At 58.9% G+C, this 13,974-nt stretch overlaps 1 long non-coding RNA gene across 1 annotated transcript; it reads right to left on the bottom strand.

Annotated features, from left to right (window-relative positions):
• Positions 1 to 209: 209 nt before the first annotated feature.
• Positions 210 to 13,448, bottom strand: LOC121160724. Its single transcript, XR_005884570.1, has 3 exons — positions 13,371 to 13,448; positions 8,287 to 8,291; positions 210 to 222 (listed from the first exon to the last, which is right to left on the bottom strand). It is a non-coding gene; the product is annotated as an uncharacterized LOC121160724 (long non-coding RNA).
• Positions 13,449 to 13,974: the final 526 nt, after the last annotated feature.

Genomic DNA, 13,974 nt, shown 5'->3' with positions numbered 1-13,974 from the left:
ACGCCCCTGATGTCCGGATCCTCCCCAGTGTGCCCGTCCTTGGGCTTGGCGGTTCTTGTGCCAGGCAGGTAAAGCTGACTCCTCTGCCCACCTTGTCCCGTCTGTGCTTCAGGGACAAAGCCCTGGACCCAGCGTCCACAGCAGTCAGCTGTCCAGCTCCTCTCTGCCCTGCCCAGGGAACGGCAGGTGCCAGTGTCGCGGGCTGCCTCTCCATCTGGCACCCTGTGTCTCAGACTTGGAAGCCGAGAGGCGCTGTCAGCAGGGAGGAGGAGAGAGACAGAGCTGGGCAGGGAGGGAGATGCCTCCGGAACATTCTCCCTCTGCCATGCCCCATCCCCTACAGGCAGAACAGCTGCCCTTGTCTCTTTTTGATGTGCAACGTTTGGAATATTCGGTGTAAACAGGAGGAAAGAAAACCCGTCCGTGCGCATTTCCCACACGCAACAGCCGCGTCAGGCCCACACAGGCTTTGCTTTTATTTTAGGAAGGCTCGATGCAGCAGCAGCCAAGAACCTGTCCCTCCCCGCGTGCCTCCACGGGCACCATTAAGACTCTAAAATTAGAAGGCTGTCTCTGGTTCGGTTGTGAGCCGGAGTCACACCCTCCCCTCCCGGCTATCAGAGGGAAGGCGCTGAGCTCCCTGCCGTGTGACGGCCTGCCCTGCCTGCCGCACACTCCCCGTGCCAACACCGCCTTTCGCAGGCTTTTCTGCAGCGCTTCTTGTCTGCCGTTGCCGAGAGCAGCGGAAACCAGAGGGTCGGCTAGTTATGCTGCTCTGTAAGGTGGGGACAGTGGGGACCGGGTTCCTTCAAGCCTGCCTGGCACTCGGTACTGTCTCCACACTCCTTCTTTAAGGGACATAAAAACAAACCAGGTTCCGCAGTCTCCAGGCAAGCCAAGACCTGGGGTAAGTGAGAGTGGTCAGAACTACACCATCAACATGCAAACAAAGTGGGGGAACCCGCCACTGGGCAGGGCTCGCAGCAAGGGGCCAGCTGGGCAGTGAGCTTAGTCCCCAAGGGCCTCCTCTCCCTCGTCCCTGGCCAACACAGTCCAGTGGTCATGGTAGTCCTGGCAGCCAGAGAGCCTGACTGCAAAGGGGAACCACAAACACTACCCTGCGGCGTCTCCAGGGTCTGGCTCTGCCTGGCCTCGTGGCTGTGTCACAGGCCGCGTGCCAGGCCACCACAGCAGTTCGTCCACATTTCCTCTCCCAGGTAAACATGCCTGCCTGGATGCTTCTCCCTCCCACACAGGGACACCTGTCTACCCTGGAGATGCCAGCTCCTTGTCACTCACTCACAGGAGCACCTGACCGTCACCCCAGCTCCTAACCACTCACACAGGAGCACCTGACCGTCACCCCACTCCCGACCACTCACACACAGAGGCACCTGTCCACTGACGCCATTCCCGACCACTCACACAGGGACACCTGACCGTCACCCCACTCCCGACCACTCACACAGGGACACCTGACCGTCACCCCACTCCCGACCACTCACACACAGAGGCACCTGTCCACTGACCCCACTCCCGACCACTCACACCGGGACACCTGATTGTCACCCCACTCCCGACCACTCACACAGAGGCACCTGTCCTCTGACCGTACTCTTGACCACTCACACAGAAGCACCTGACCATCACCTCACCTCCTGACCACTCACAGGGGGCACCTGACCTCTGACCCCACCCGGCTGCTGCACAGTGGCAACACAACGCTCTGAAGCAGATGCCAATGGACGGTGCCCAGCGCACCAAGGGTATAGCAGATTCCGCTGGTGGATGAGCCCCCTGCAGGAGTGGGCCGTGGCTCTGTGCTGCGAATGTGCTCCATGAGGGGGGATGAGGCAGCAGTGAAGGGGGTGGGGTGGGGAGGAGGAGCTGGGGCTGTGCTCCCCCACAGCCACGAGCTGCCGTCTGCTGGCCGTCCTCACACCTGCTGCTTCGGGAAAGGGGCCCGACATGAGCCTCGCAGGTAGCCACAAGACACTGCTCGTCCCTGAGTGCTCACCGCTTGCGGCCCTCAAGCAGCCACTCTGCAAACACGCCCAGCTAGCATCGCTGCTCTGGGGAAAGACAAGATCCGGCAGCCAGAGGCACAGCCACTGGGGCAGCCCTCACAGCATGTGGGCTGCAGCAGGGAGCGAGGCTGGCACCTCTACCCAATACCACCACCCTCTCCGACATAAAAGATCAGAAGCCGTGGACTCTCAGGCAAGGAGCATTTTTGCTCTTGCCAAGGGCCTGTGGCAGCCTCTGCCCCGCCCCCCGTCAACATGGCCAGCAGGAAACTCAGGCACTGCTGTCCACCATGCTGATAACTGCACCAGCTGGACGTGCTGAGCAGGGGCGGCCAGTGCTCCGGGTGTGCTGACTGCAGGCGGGGGCCACGCCCTGTGAGGACCCAGGGCCTTGCCCTCTGTGGGGTACAGAGAGTGGCCGTGTGTGTGTGTGTGTGTGTGTGTGTGTGTGTGTGTGTGTAAGCTGGGGTGTGGACTCGCAGCCGCCACTCAGCAAGGCAAGGCTGGGCCGACCAAAGCTTTTAGACTGTGGATCCTAGGCAGTGTGAAGCTTCTTGGTGCCAAGAGGCTGCTGCTCTGCTAAGTCAAAGCCATTAGGAAGTTCCACCTCCGTCAGGATGAGCCAGGGTCGCGAGCCCTGTCTGGAATACACCGGGTGCAGGGGCACGGCGGTGTAATCGCCTACCCGAAGCCCATAAAGCTGATGTGCTTGGAGTGACGTGCTGGAGGTTTGTTACAGCCCCAGCTCCAGAGTACACCCAGGTATAGACGATGTGTTTGAAGCCGATTGCAGTGTTTGGATTTGTGCTGGCTATGATGCATGTAACGGCTGAAAGGGCCTATATAATCTCTGGCTCTCTCTAGTTCGGGGTCTGACCTCTGCTTGGCTGGCCTGCGTGCCCCAAGAACGGTCTGACCCCAGCATGCTGGCACAATAAACTCTGCTTGCTTTTGCATAACCAGCAAGACTCTGTCGTTTCGGCGGGGGGGGGGGGGGGTGGACAAAACTGGACCCTAACATGAACACCACAGTTGGAGGTGGTGTTCCAACCCAGTTGGTATAACTCCCCAAAGGCTGCCAGCTCTAAGTGCCATGCAGACCAAGCCTGGGCAGGACATGCACGCTGAGCCACCTACTCTGAGGGCAGCAGTCAGGGGTTCTGGAAGTCTCTGTAGAGCTAAGGCCACGACGTGGTTCCTGGCCAATCCCAACGTGAGGGCCACAGCAGGAGAGGCCGAGTCTTGCAGGGTCGAGAGCCACCCCCATTGGAAAAACCTCTCCCGGCACACTTGGGGCTTAGAGACTGAGCCACATGACTGTGACCAGAGCCTCCCACAGGGCTCCGGACTGGCAGGTCGTCCCCGGCAGGTCTCAGCCTGGCCAGAGAGCGAGGGATGAGTGGTGGGTTTGGAGCAGGAGACAGAGGCAGAGGAGCCACTGGCTGAGGAGGAAGCTCCACAGGCATTGCACTGAAAGCCTGGGGCGACAGGCAGGGTGAACACAGGGGTGGGGCCTCGCTCGGAGCAGACCCCAGGAAGATGGAGGTGCCTGGGCCGTGAGACTGGATCTCAAAGGATGCCTGGACACCCTGGATCCCTGGACAGAGGCCTATCAGGGAGTGAGCCGTGACAGAGCCCCCGCCAAGGCAGCACAAAGTGGAGGTGTGGGCTCAGAGCTGCCACAGCACCCCCATCAGGCCAAGCTTCAAAGCTGAGGCTCTGCCTGTGAGAACCCAGCAAAGTGACAGGAGCAGACTGGACAGGAAGTGGCTTTGGTGTGGCTATGATCTGCTGAGCCCTCTTTGAGGACTGCAGTGGGAGTCTGTTGCTGTCCCCCCAGCCCTGCTGTGCACTGGGACAGCCCTCCCCTCTCCATCCCCCTCCACGCCCACCCCCTTAGCCCTCCCCTCTCCATCCCCCTCCGGGCCCACCCCCTCAGTCCTCCCCTCTCCATCCCCCTCCAGGCCCATCCCTCAGCCCTCCCCTCTCCCTCCCCCTCCACGCCCACCCCCTCAGCCCTCCCCTCTCCATCCCCCTCCACGCCCACCCCCTCAGCCCTCCCCTCTCCATCCCCCTCCGGGCCCACCCCCTCAGCCCTCCCCTCTCCATCCCCCTCCACGCCCACCCCCTCAGCCCTCCCCTCTCCATCCCCCTCCACGCCCACCCCCTCAGCCCTCCCCTCTCCATCCCCCTCCACGCCCACCCCCTCAGCCCTCCCCTCTCCATCCCCCTCCACGCCCATCCTTTCAGTCCTCCCCTCTCCATCCCCCTCCAGGCCCACCCCCTCAGCCCCCCCCTCTCCACCCCCCTCCACGCCCACCCCCTCAGCCCTCCCCTCTCCATCCCCCTCCGGGCCCACCCCCTCAGCCCTCCCCTCTCCATCCCCCTCCACGCCCACCCCGTCAGCCCTCCTGTGCACTGGGACGGCCCTCCCAAGGAGCAGCCTCTGCCTCTTGCCCTGCTGTCTAGGGAGACTGGACTAACGACACGCGGTAATAATCCAATGTTAGCCGCACTGTTTTAAGAGAGAAAGAGAACCCAAAGTCAGTGGGAAGCAAGGCCGTAGGCGCAGTCAGGGAGCTGGCACTGGGTGAGGAAGAGCCAGGGACAGGCCCTGGCATGGCAGGAGGGCCAGGTGAGCGTGGACAGCACCTCTGTGTGAGGCCCCAACCCTTGACATGAGGCCAGTAGGCGCCACACCACTGTGGGAAAGCCACGGCGGTGGTCCTACTTCCCAATCCCAAAGCAGAAAAGGGCTCCCCCAAAATAAAAGTTCTGAGCACGTGGCATCTGAGACCTGTGCGCCCAGCTCAGCCTGGGATGAAAATAAAGACATATGCCGTGTGACTGGGAGCCTACCATCTGTCAGGACACCCCTGCCCTTGGGAGGCAGGCCGGGAAGGGACAGCACCCCAGCCCTTGGGAGGCGGGCAGGGAGGGGAGAGCGCCCAGGCCCTTGGGAGGCGGCCGGGAGGGGACAGCACCCTGTTCCTTGGGAGGCGGGAGGGAACAGCACCCTGACCCTTGGGAGGCGGGCAGGGAGGGGAGAGCGCCCAGGCCCTTGGGAGGCGGCCGGGAGGGGACAGCACCCTGACCCTTGGGAGGCAGGCCGGGAGGGGACAGCACACCCAGCAGCAGGGCAGCGCAGGGGGCAGGCTCCAGGAGTGCAGCCCAGCCAAAGCCCTGAGGCACCTGTAAGAGGGAGCCTGAGCAGGCCCACCTCTGAGCGAAGCAAGCAGAAATTCCAGAAACGAAGGTTGTCTTCACAGAAATGAACGGTGCAGGGAAGGATAGTCCATGCGTCACGGTGGGAATGAGAATTGGGAAACTGGGGCTATTATCTGGGAAACAGCACAGAAGGATCCAAAAATAATGGAAAAACATTAAGATACAAAGGCAACCGGTGATGACTCAACACCGGTGACAGCTCACTCCCCTCTGACTGCTGTAACAGAAGACCTGGCTGAGGAGCAGGCAGGTGGCGTGAGGGGCCGCCTGGGCTCGGTGTCCCGTTTGCACCTTGCTGCTGAGCCCTGGGAGCACAAAGACCTGACTGGGCCCAGCAGCCCCGCAGGAGCCAGGTCCTCACCCCGCAGCTCTAGGCCCCTCTTACTGCTGCCTTAAGGGTCAGCCCTGGATGGGGACAGGGCCAGTGTTAGGAGGGAGGCCCTCCTAGGGCGAGAGGAGCCTTTTCCTGAGGCTCTGGCCTCCCACGGGCGGGAGGTGCCCACAGGCAGGTGGGTGCCATGGCCTCCCACGGGCAGGAGGTGCCCGCAGGCAGGTGGGCGCCATGGCCTCCCATGGGCAGGAGGTGCCGCAGGCAGGTGGGCACCGGCTTCTCATCTCTCCTCCCTTCCTCATCTGTTCTTTGAGGTGCTTGAGGGGACAGAGACGTGCCTTCCCATCCGTGCACTGGGCGTTCACCGGTGGAATTCCACGGAGCCTTGCATGGTCAGCGGAGGGTCTGAGTAAGACCCACCAGCGTGTCCAGGAGAGCTCTGTCCAGCTGTGACAGCGACGAGCAGAGCACGGCCGTCCTCCACAGGGCGTCTCAGGGCGCCTGACAATACAGCACGCTGGTTCCCAGCAGCTCCCAGGGCGTGTCGTGAGCGCCATCGCTGCCTAAGTCATAACAGAAGCACTTTGAAATAGTGTCCGTTTCATTGCCTCTGATCCTTTCTCACTTTGTATACGCTTTCTAGTCTGTTGATATAGGTTAGAGATCTCATTATCTACTCAAAGGTACAGAGAGGCAGAGAGAAATGGTCAGCCTGCTGGTTCTCTCTTCAAGTGCATACAACAGATGGAAGTGGGCTAGGCTGAAGCCAGGTCTCCCCCACGGGATCTGGGACCCAAGCACTGAGCCATCAAGGCTGATCCTAGGCTGAGCTTGGAGCTGGACTCGGAGCCAGGGCCAGGACACAGGTACACAGGCGTGGGCTGTGCAGACCTCAAACAGTTGTAACAGCTGAGCCGGATGCACTTAATGTGTTCAACGGAATCTACTACATTCCCAACAACTTCCTGGAGCTCATGGCACAGAGGTCCCTGGAGCCACCTGGTTTACCCAGCAGGGCCCCGGAGCAGCAGCAGCCCCTCCGGTCAGCAGAGATGGACAGGGGCCTGGCGGTGTGGAAGGGGAGGCAGCTGTGTTGTCTGGAGCGTGGCCACGGTCTCCCACAGCAGCAGGGCCCAGGTCTGCTCCTTGGCACCTGCACAGACCTCAGACGAGGCCACATTCGGTGGGACACCGTCTGCTCTTCCACTCTGCCTCTCCCACCACTGCCACCCCCGGTGCCAGCCCGTCTCGGTGCAGCAGAATGCCCCCACTGAGCCCAGCCGGCATGAGAATGCTAGAAGCCAAGAATGAAGGCAATGGCCACGAGGGGCACGGCAGGGTGGGATGCCACCTGGCCTTACAGAGTGCCAGAGCTAGGGTGGCACAGCCAGTGTGGCACAAGTTCACTGTCGCTGTGACCCCCAGGGCACCCTCCATGCCCTGCCCGAGGGGCCTCAGCAAACCACGAGGAAGGCTTCATTTTTCACGTAGCCTGAGGCTGTGAAGGGGCTAAGGGACCCCCCATCACTGGCTCTCAGGGGGTCCCCAAGCTCCCCACCACATCTCCTGCAGGCCAGCCCTGGGGGACACCGCCTGAGCCTCCTAGGGGACCTGGGTCACATCTGTGCCATGGAGGACTCATCTCTACCCTGCCTGCATGGACAGATGCCCCGTTGCTGGTCCCCTGGTCACTCTGTCGGAGCACAGACCCCCACCACGGCCACCAGGCATGATTCTGCGTTTTATTTAAAACAGGAGAGTGGAAGCAAGCCGCATGCTGCCGGCTCTGGGCCATTGCGGGAAGCATATTAAAATCAGTCATAATCAAACAGAGCTGGGGCGGGAACCATGAGCTGGGGATTAGCGGCTCACACCACAGCAGCCCAAGTTCTCCGAGGTCCACAGCGCCTCCAGAAACGGGGGCTCCCATGCCCCCCGCCGGCCGCCCACCCTCCATGCGCCAGATAACGAGTGACATTCATCCGGGACAGAGCTGGGCATTAAAGCGCTCGGAGAGGAAATCCGTGGCCGATTTTGACAGGAGATGCTGAGCTCCTCTCCAGGTTTATCCCTGGGTGCGGTTGGGTGTGGGATTAAAGGTCCCTCCTCCGTGAGCGCTGGGATCCAGTGCCTCCTCTGCCTGTCACCCGGACACAGGATCTGGCTTAGGCTTATGTTTCTGCTTTAAGCTGCCCAGCACCTACTTTGCCCAGAGAGTGATTTTACAAAGCAAAGATACAGACTTCCTGAGCTGAGGAAAATCTGCACCCCTCGGAGTGACCTGCTTCCGTGAGAGGGCAGGGAAGCGCTCCGGGATGAGCAGCTGGCTCCGTGGATGAGGGCCTCGGGCGAGGTGGCAGACCCCGCCAGGGCCCATGAGTGCCTGTTCCTGCAGACAGTCCATCAGGCCCATCCTAAGCGTAAGCATGGCTGCGGTTTCGTTGGGCTTATGGGACACCATTGCGAGGTCGTAAGATGTCATCCAGCAGGTGCCTGCCAAGAGCGAAGGGCTTCCTGTTCGAGCTCCCCAGGGCGGCTGCCACCTCTGCTGCCTGGCTCAGCATCTGTCCGCTGAGCCCCGCCCCTCTTGCCCAGGTCACAGTGAGAACCAGAGGGCATCCTACAGAGCCTATGGCTGTCCAGGCCAGTGGTCAGTGCTGGCAGCAGCCTTCCCTGCTGCCCTCTCGGCTTAATGGTCACTAAACCTCTGCCTGTGGCACCAGTGTCCCACATGGATGCAAGTTCAAGCCCTGTTGCTCCATTCCCACCCACCTCCCTGCTTACAGCCTGGGAAAGCAGCACAGGAGGGCCTCTTCCATCCTGCATCCACATGGGAGACCTGGACGAAGCCCCTGGCTCCTGGTCTCAGCCCAGCTCTGACCATTGCGACCATGTGGGAGTAAACCAATGCTTGGGGGGTACCCGTCTCTCTTTTCTCTGCGATTCTTTCAGATATTAGTTAATTTAGCTTTCACAGAAATATCTGCTCAGCGGTGTGACTCAGACCACACCATCTCCCGCTGTTTCCTGCTGTCCCCCCGCACCCACCCCTCCCCCACCATATGTAGACAGGGCACCAGCAACTCCCACACAGCCTTCCAAGCCAGATGGGGGCTTCATACTAGGACCACCAGCCTCTTGCCCTTGGCAGCCAGTCCAGGCAGGTGGGCTGTGTGCTGAGAATGCCAGGGGCAGGGGCTGGGGGCACAGAGGCCAGCGGGCAGCTGCGGGTGGCACAGGTAAATCCATTGAATGGTCTGTCCATCAAATGAGCAAGGACCCCACGGTGCCTTCTCTCAGCTCGCCTCTCCCCAGTGCGCCTCAGGCAGCAAGAGCAGCACTGCTCGCCACCACTGGACACCAAGCTGCCCCACTTGGACCCTAGGCCACCCGAGGCCTTCACCCTACAGTCCGATCCACCCGGCAGGCTTCCATTCCCAACCCCTCCCTGGTGCCCGAGTGGGTGACTGAGAAGAGCTCCACCTCCCATGGGGTGTGCTTGCTCACCTCCCACTGGGCAACCTCGGGCCCTTCCCCACTCGGTGCCAGTCAGGGGACGCACCCAGACCCTCTCCCAGCTGCAGTGCTGTGAGCCTGGGTCACAGTCCGAGGTCTGCCCGGGTCTCACAAGAGCTGCAGCACCTAAAGAACGCTGGTGCAGCACTGGGGAGAGATGGGGAAGGCGACCAGAGGGGGAACATGGGCACAGGCTCCCGGGCCAGGCGGGAGCGAGAAGCACATAGCTCGCGGGTGACCTCCTCTCAACCTGCCAGGACAACAGGGCGTCCACCCATAAGCTGAGCAAGGGCTCGCGGCCGCCTAGCCTCCGAGGCCACTCAGCGCTGGTGCTGGAGCGCCCCTGGGCAGGAGCCTGGCGCAGGACGCCTGGCACAAGACTTCAGGGGTGCCGAGGGAGCCAGGTCCCACACCCCCGACCAAGAAGCACTGTCCTCCTGGAAAAGTAAAGTTTGTGTAATGTCCAAACAGTCGTCAACAGAAAGTAGAGAGGAGAAGCACAGCCAAGTGGACGGATGCTGAAAACACAGCCTGCAACTCTGCTTAGGATTAAGGGGGACAAAAACAGCAAATGGAAAAGCTGCAGCTCGCTGGTGCCCACTAGTGGGAGCCCCACGCGTCCCCGCTTGCCTGAGTGGTAGACCAGAGGATTCTGCCCAGGCTGTTGCAGGAACCGGTGTCCAGGAAACCTGAAGAGGGAAGGGGGCTTGGCAGGGCGACATTGCAGCAGGTGCACTAAGCCACCGCCCACTGCGATGGCTGCTCCACTTCCAACCAGTGGTGCTGCTGATGGCTGGGCCAAGTGCTTGGGCCCTGCATCCATGTAGGAGACCGGGATGAAACTCCCAGCTCCTGGCTTCCGCCTGTGGAGGGCACTTGCAGACTGCCAGCTGAGGGAAGACCCTTTGTGTTAAAGGGGGCGTGAGGACCCTCGGCCACAGGTGAGCTGTACACCGAGCCTGGAAGGAGGACGCCTCCAGAGAGACGGAGGGGGCATTTCCTATCCGACAGAGGCAAGAATTCTCTGAAAGTATGGAAAACAACAACGGTAAAACACAAAATTCATGGATTAGATTTCACCGAAATGAAAAACCGCTGTGTCCACAGAGCATGAAATCCTAAACGATGCTGGACAAGTCTGACTCTGCTACAGCGAAGGGCTTCTGGCCAGAGATCGCCCGAGAAAGCCGGCAGGCCGCGAGCAGAGGGCGTGTGCAGGCATGGGCAGCCTTGGGGTGACGCCGTCGGAAAGCAACCGAGCCTGCGCGTGGCTGTGGGGGTGCCAACGGCACCTGTGTTTATCTTCCTAGAATTGCAGCCGCAGGCTACACAAAATCTGACCTCCACATCAGTAATTCTTCACAATACATGATGTGCCACTTTGCCAAACATTTGCACAGCTTCTGACAAAGGGAGACACGGGCCCGGGCCCTGGCCCAGCAGCTGTCCCTGCAGGCGACTGCCCCAAAGACAAGGGCATGACTGGCTGCAAAAACTGGGTCAAGACTGTCCAAACTGGAAACAGCAGGCAGGTTCTGAGAAGACCCACGAGGCGCAGCGCTGCCCACCCAGAGGCCCAGAGCTGTGGACTGTACTAGGCCAAAAGCACAGAGGCACAAAGGCTGGACCGAGAGGAGGCCGTCAGATCCCAGAAACGACATGTCAGGGGAGTTCACACAGATGTCAAGAAAGACAGTATGTATACGGGGAGCCAGAGGACCGGAGGCTGTGACTACGGAGCAGGACGGCTGGGACGGGCTCAGTGTCTGCCCTACTGTGTGCAGTGGTCACGGGGGGCTGGGACAGGCTCAGTGTCTGCCCTACTGTGTGCAGTGGTCACAGGGGGCTGAGACAGGCTCAGTGTCTGTCCTACTGTGTGCAGTGGTCACGGGGGCTGGGGGCCTGGGACGAGCTCAGTATCTGTCCTACTGTGTACAGCAATCTCGGGGGGGGGGGCGGGTTGGGATGGGCTCAGTGTCTGTCCTGCTGTGGAGTGGCCACAGGGGGCATGATTCTGAAACAATCACACGGTAAACTTGTAAGGTGTATCCCTGTTACTGTGTGGTAATTACAGCGTAGCTATTTTTGAGATTTCGGTTTAAAGACAGACACAGGCAGACTCCATTCCCTGACTCACTCCTCAGTGGTCACGACATGGACATGGCCAGATTGAAGCCAGGATCTCCTTCTGAATCTCCCGTCTCCGTCCCCCTCTTGAGCCATCCCTGCTGCCCCCGCGACGCCCGTCAGCAGGGACCTGGATCAGAAGTGGAGGTGGAACTTGACGCCAGGGACTCCAAGTGGCATTCTAACAGCACAGCACAGGCTGCTGCTTGACCTCAACTCAAAACTAGAGTGCATGGACAGCTGAGTTACCCAGGAGCCAGCTCAGGAGCTCCCGGCCTGCAGCCATGTGGGCGCTGCCACTGCCCACCCCAGGATAAAGTGCAAGGACAGTCAAGATGGACGTTGATTTTTCTCTGTGACATTAATAATGGAAGAGGTTTATAGTGTTCCATTAGAGTTCTTGGCGTTTTATGAAAGGTGATCTTTCCGCCATCTGCCTAACCTCCATGGTTTTGTTTTTTAAATATTTTATTTATTTGAAGGTCGGAGTTGCAGAGAGGAAAGATGAGATGTACACAGAGGAAGGGGGAGAGCTTCCATCCCTGTTTCATTCCTCAGATGGCTGCGATGCCTGTGGCTGGGCTATGCTGAAACCATGAGCCAGGAGTTTTGTTTGGGTCTCACATCTTGGTTCAGGGGCCCTAAGGCCCTCCTCCAGGCTGGTAGCAGAAGCCGGCACAGACATGGAGCAGCCGGGCACCAGGCGGGCACCAGCCAGTACCCATGTGGGATGCCAACAACATAGGCAGCAGCTGCATCTGCCACACCACAATGCCAGCTCCTTGATTTTAAAGACACAAATGTGTTGACACATGGACCCGGGAAGCCAGCTCTACAATCAAGACAAGGCACGTGCACCCCCGCCACGCCCTTCCTGCTGCCCCTGGTGGCCTCGTGCTCCCCTTCCTGCAGTCACAGATGGCCTGGTTCTCTCTTCTGTCCCCAGTCTAGTATCTCCAGCATTATATACACATGGGATTATGTCAGCTGAGACCCTAACTAACTTCTTGGGAGAGGCACGATGGCCGGACAGTGGGGACAAAACGAACTGGTTTTAGTCACAGGAAGATGTAGGATCACATTCCAAGAGCGACGCGGCAGAGCAGGTGGCAGAAGGGACCCGAGCTGTGTAAGCAGAGATGAAGACACACGAGCCGGGCGGAGGCGAACACAAGAACACATTGACACTGGACTGTGAGGACAGGAGACGGAGGAAACGCCCAACCAGAAATTCAGAAGAATAAGCAAAAACACAGAGAAGAAAATCCATATGTGATGTGAATGAGAAATTCTACAAAGGGAGATACAGATGAAAAATCAGGCTGAAATAATGGAGATATGAAGACCAATCTATTTAAAAATGCAACAGGAGGAGAATCAAGATGGCAAAATAGGGTAAGGACACGTGTAAACAGACGGAGAAATATTAGCCAGTGCGAAGCAGAGAGGGCACATTCCAGGAAACAGGAGAGGACAGAACGACAGCAGAGGGTGCCTGGAGACTGACAGACACAACGGTGTGGTGTTGCAGCGACTGACACCCCAGCGGCATTCAGCAAGTGGCCATCTTAATTGCAATGGCAGCCAGAACTCCAGCAGCAACAAGGTGGCAAGGGTCTTTCACCAGGAGCTCAGGAGGTGAACCCAAAGAACTGTCCGTCCTGCTGGTCTGTTTGATTTGACCAGGAGCAGAGACAGAGCAGCAGATCTCAGACAGGCAGTACGAGAACAGGGTCGATTTCACAGCCCAGTCCATCCCCTAGAGCTAAGTTGGGCACCGTTTTCTTTAAGGGGTCAAGAGCTGTGGACAGGACTGAGCACGCACTGAGCTGGGAGTGAACTCATTTCTGGCTCAGTGAACTGCAACAACAATGGCATCCTACAGGTTCCACCCAAGACAGGTCCAGGTAGCCCTCAGATCTGACAGCCAGCAAATCAAGGACTCTAGTAATGGCACATCAGGTGCCATTTTGCATAGCTAGCACAGAAAAACTTTAAGACTGCAGGGACAACAGTGAGCTGTGCATGTGTTGAGCTAGGAATGAACTCACTGAGCTCATTGCATTTCACTGGTCCCACAGGGAAAATAATACTGACATTGGCATTGTAAGCGTCAAAATAGGTGTATGCGACCCTCAGACCTAACTGCCAACAGGTCCCATCAAGATCAGCTCCACCAACAAGCTAGCTCTATAGGACACCTTGTGTCTCCCTAATCCTGAGACCTGCTCAACTGGAAGTGGGAGAAAGCTTGTACAGACAGGTGGAGAGTGGTGAGCCAGGTGCGGGAGCTACCAAGACTGTGGAGATTTATTAATTGTGGAGATCTGCCCTCCCCAAAACCAGATTACAATTCCTTAGGATTCCAAATGCCAACTGTTCTCAGCAGACAGAATACTGCGGGGAGCAGACTCCCTGCTGGGATTGTGGTTAAGCCTTACAGGCTGATGTATCTGGGGAGGTGTGAGGTGTCTTATCAACCTCTTCCTTTAGCGATTGTGGCCTGAACGTATCTGAGTGCAAACAGAGTTCTGTTGGATTCCTTTCCCAGTTAGATCTGTCTATCCACCGCTGTTGATCCCTGTAACTCATGTTTACCTGTCCGACTGCTCGGACCCTCTGATTGTTCCCCCTACTCCCTTGTGACCTATTGTTGAAGTAGTTGGTGTACCATTGTTCAGTTAACTTGTAACTTTTACCAACCTGCTTGTTCTGCAAAGAAATTTGGTAAGAAGCCAGAAAAAT

Source organism: Ochotona curzoniae, unplaced genomic scaffold (assembly GCF_017591425.1).
Source record: "Ochotona curzoniae isolate NIBS_2020 unplaced genomic scaffold, NIBS_Ocur_1.0 contig_4516, whole genome shotgun sequence".
Classification (NCBI taxonomy): Eukaryota; Metazoa; Chordata; class Mammalia; order Lagomorpha; family Ochotonidae; genus Ochotona; species Ochotona curzoniae.
This window is presented reverse-complemented; position numbering and strand designations above follow the sequence as displayed.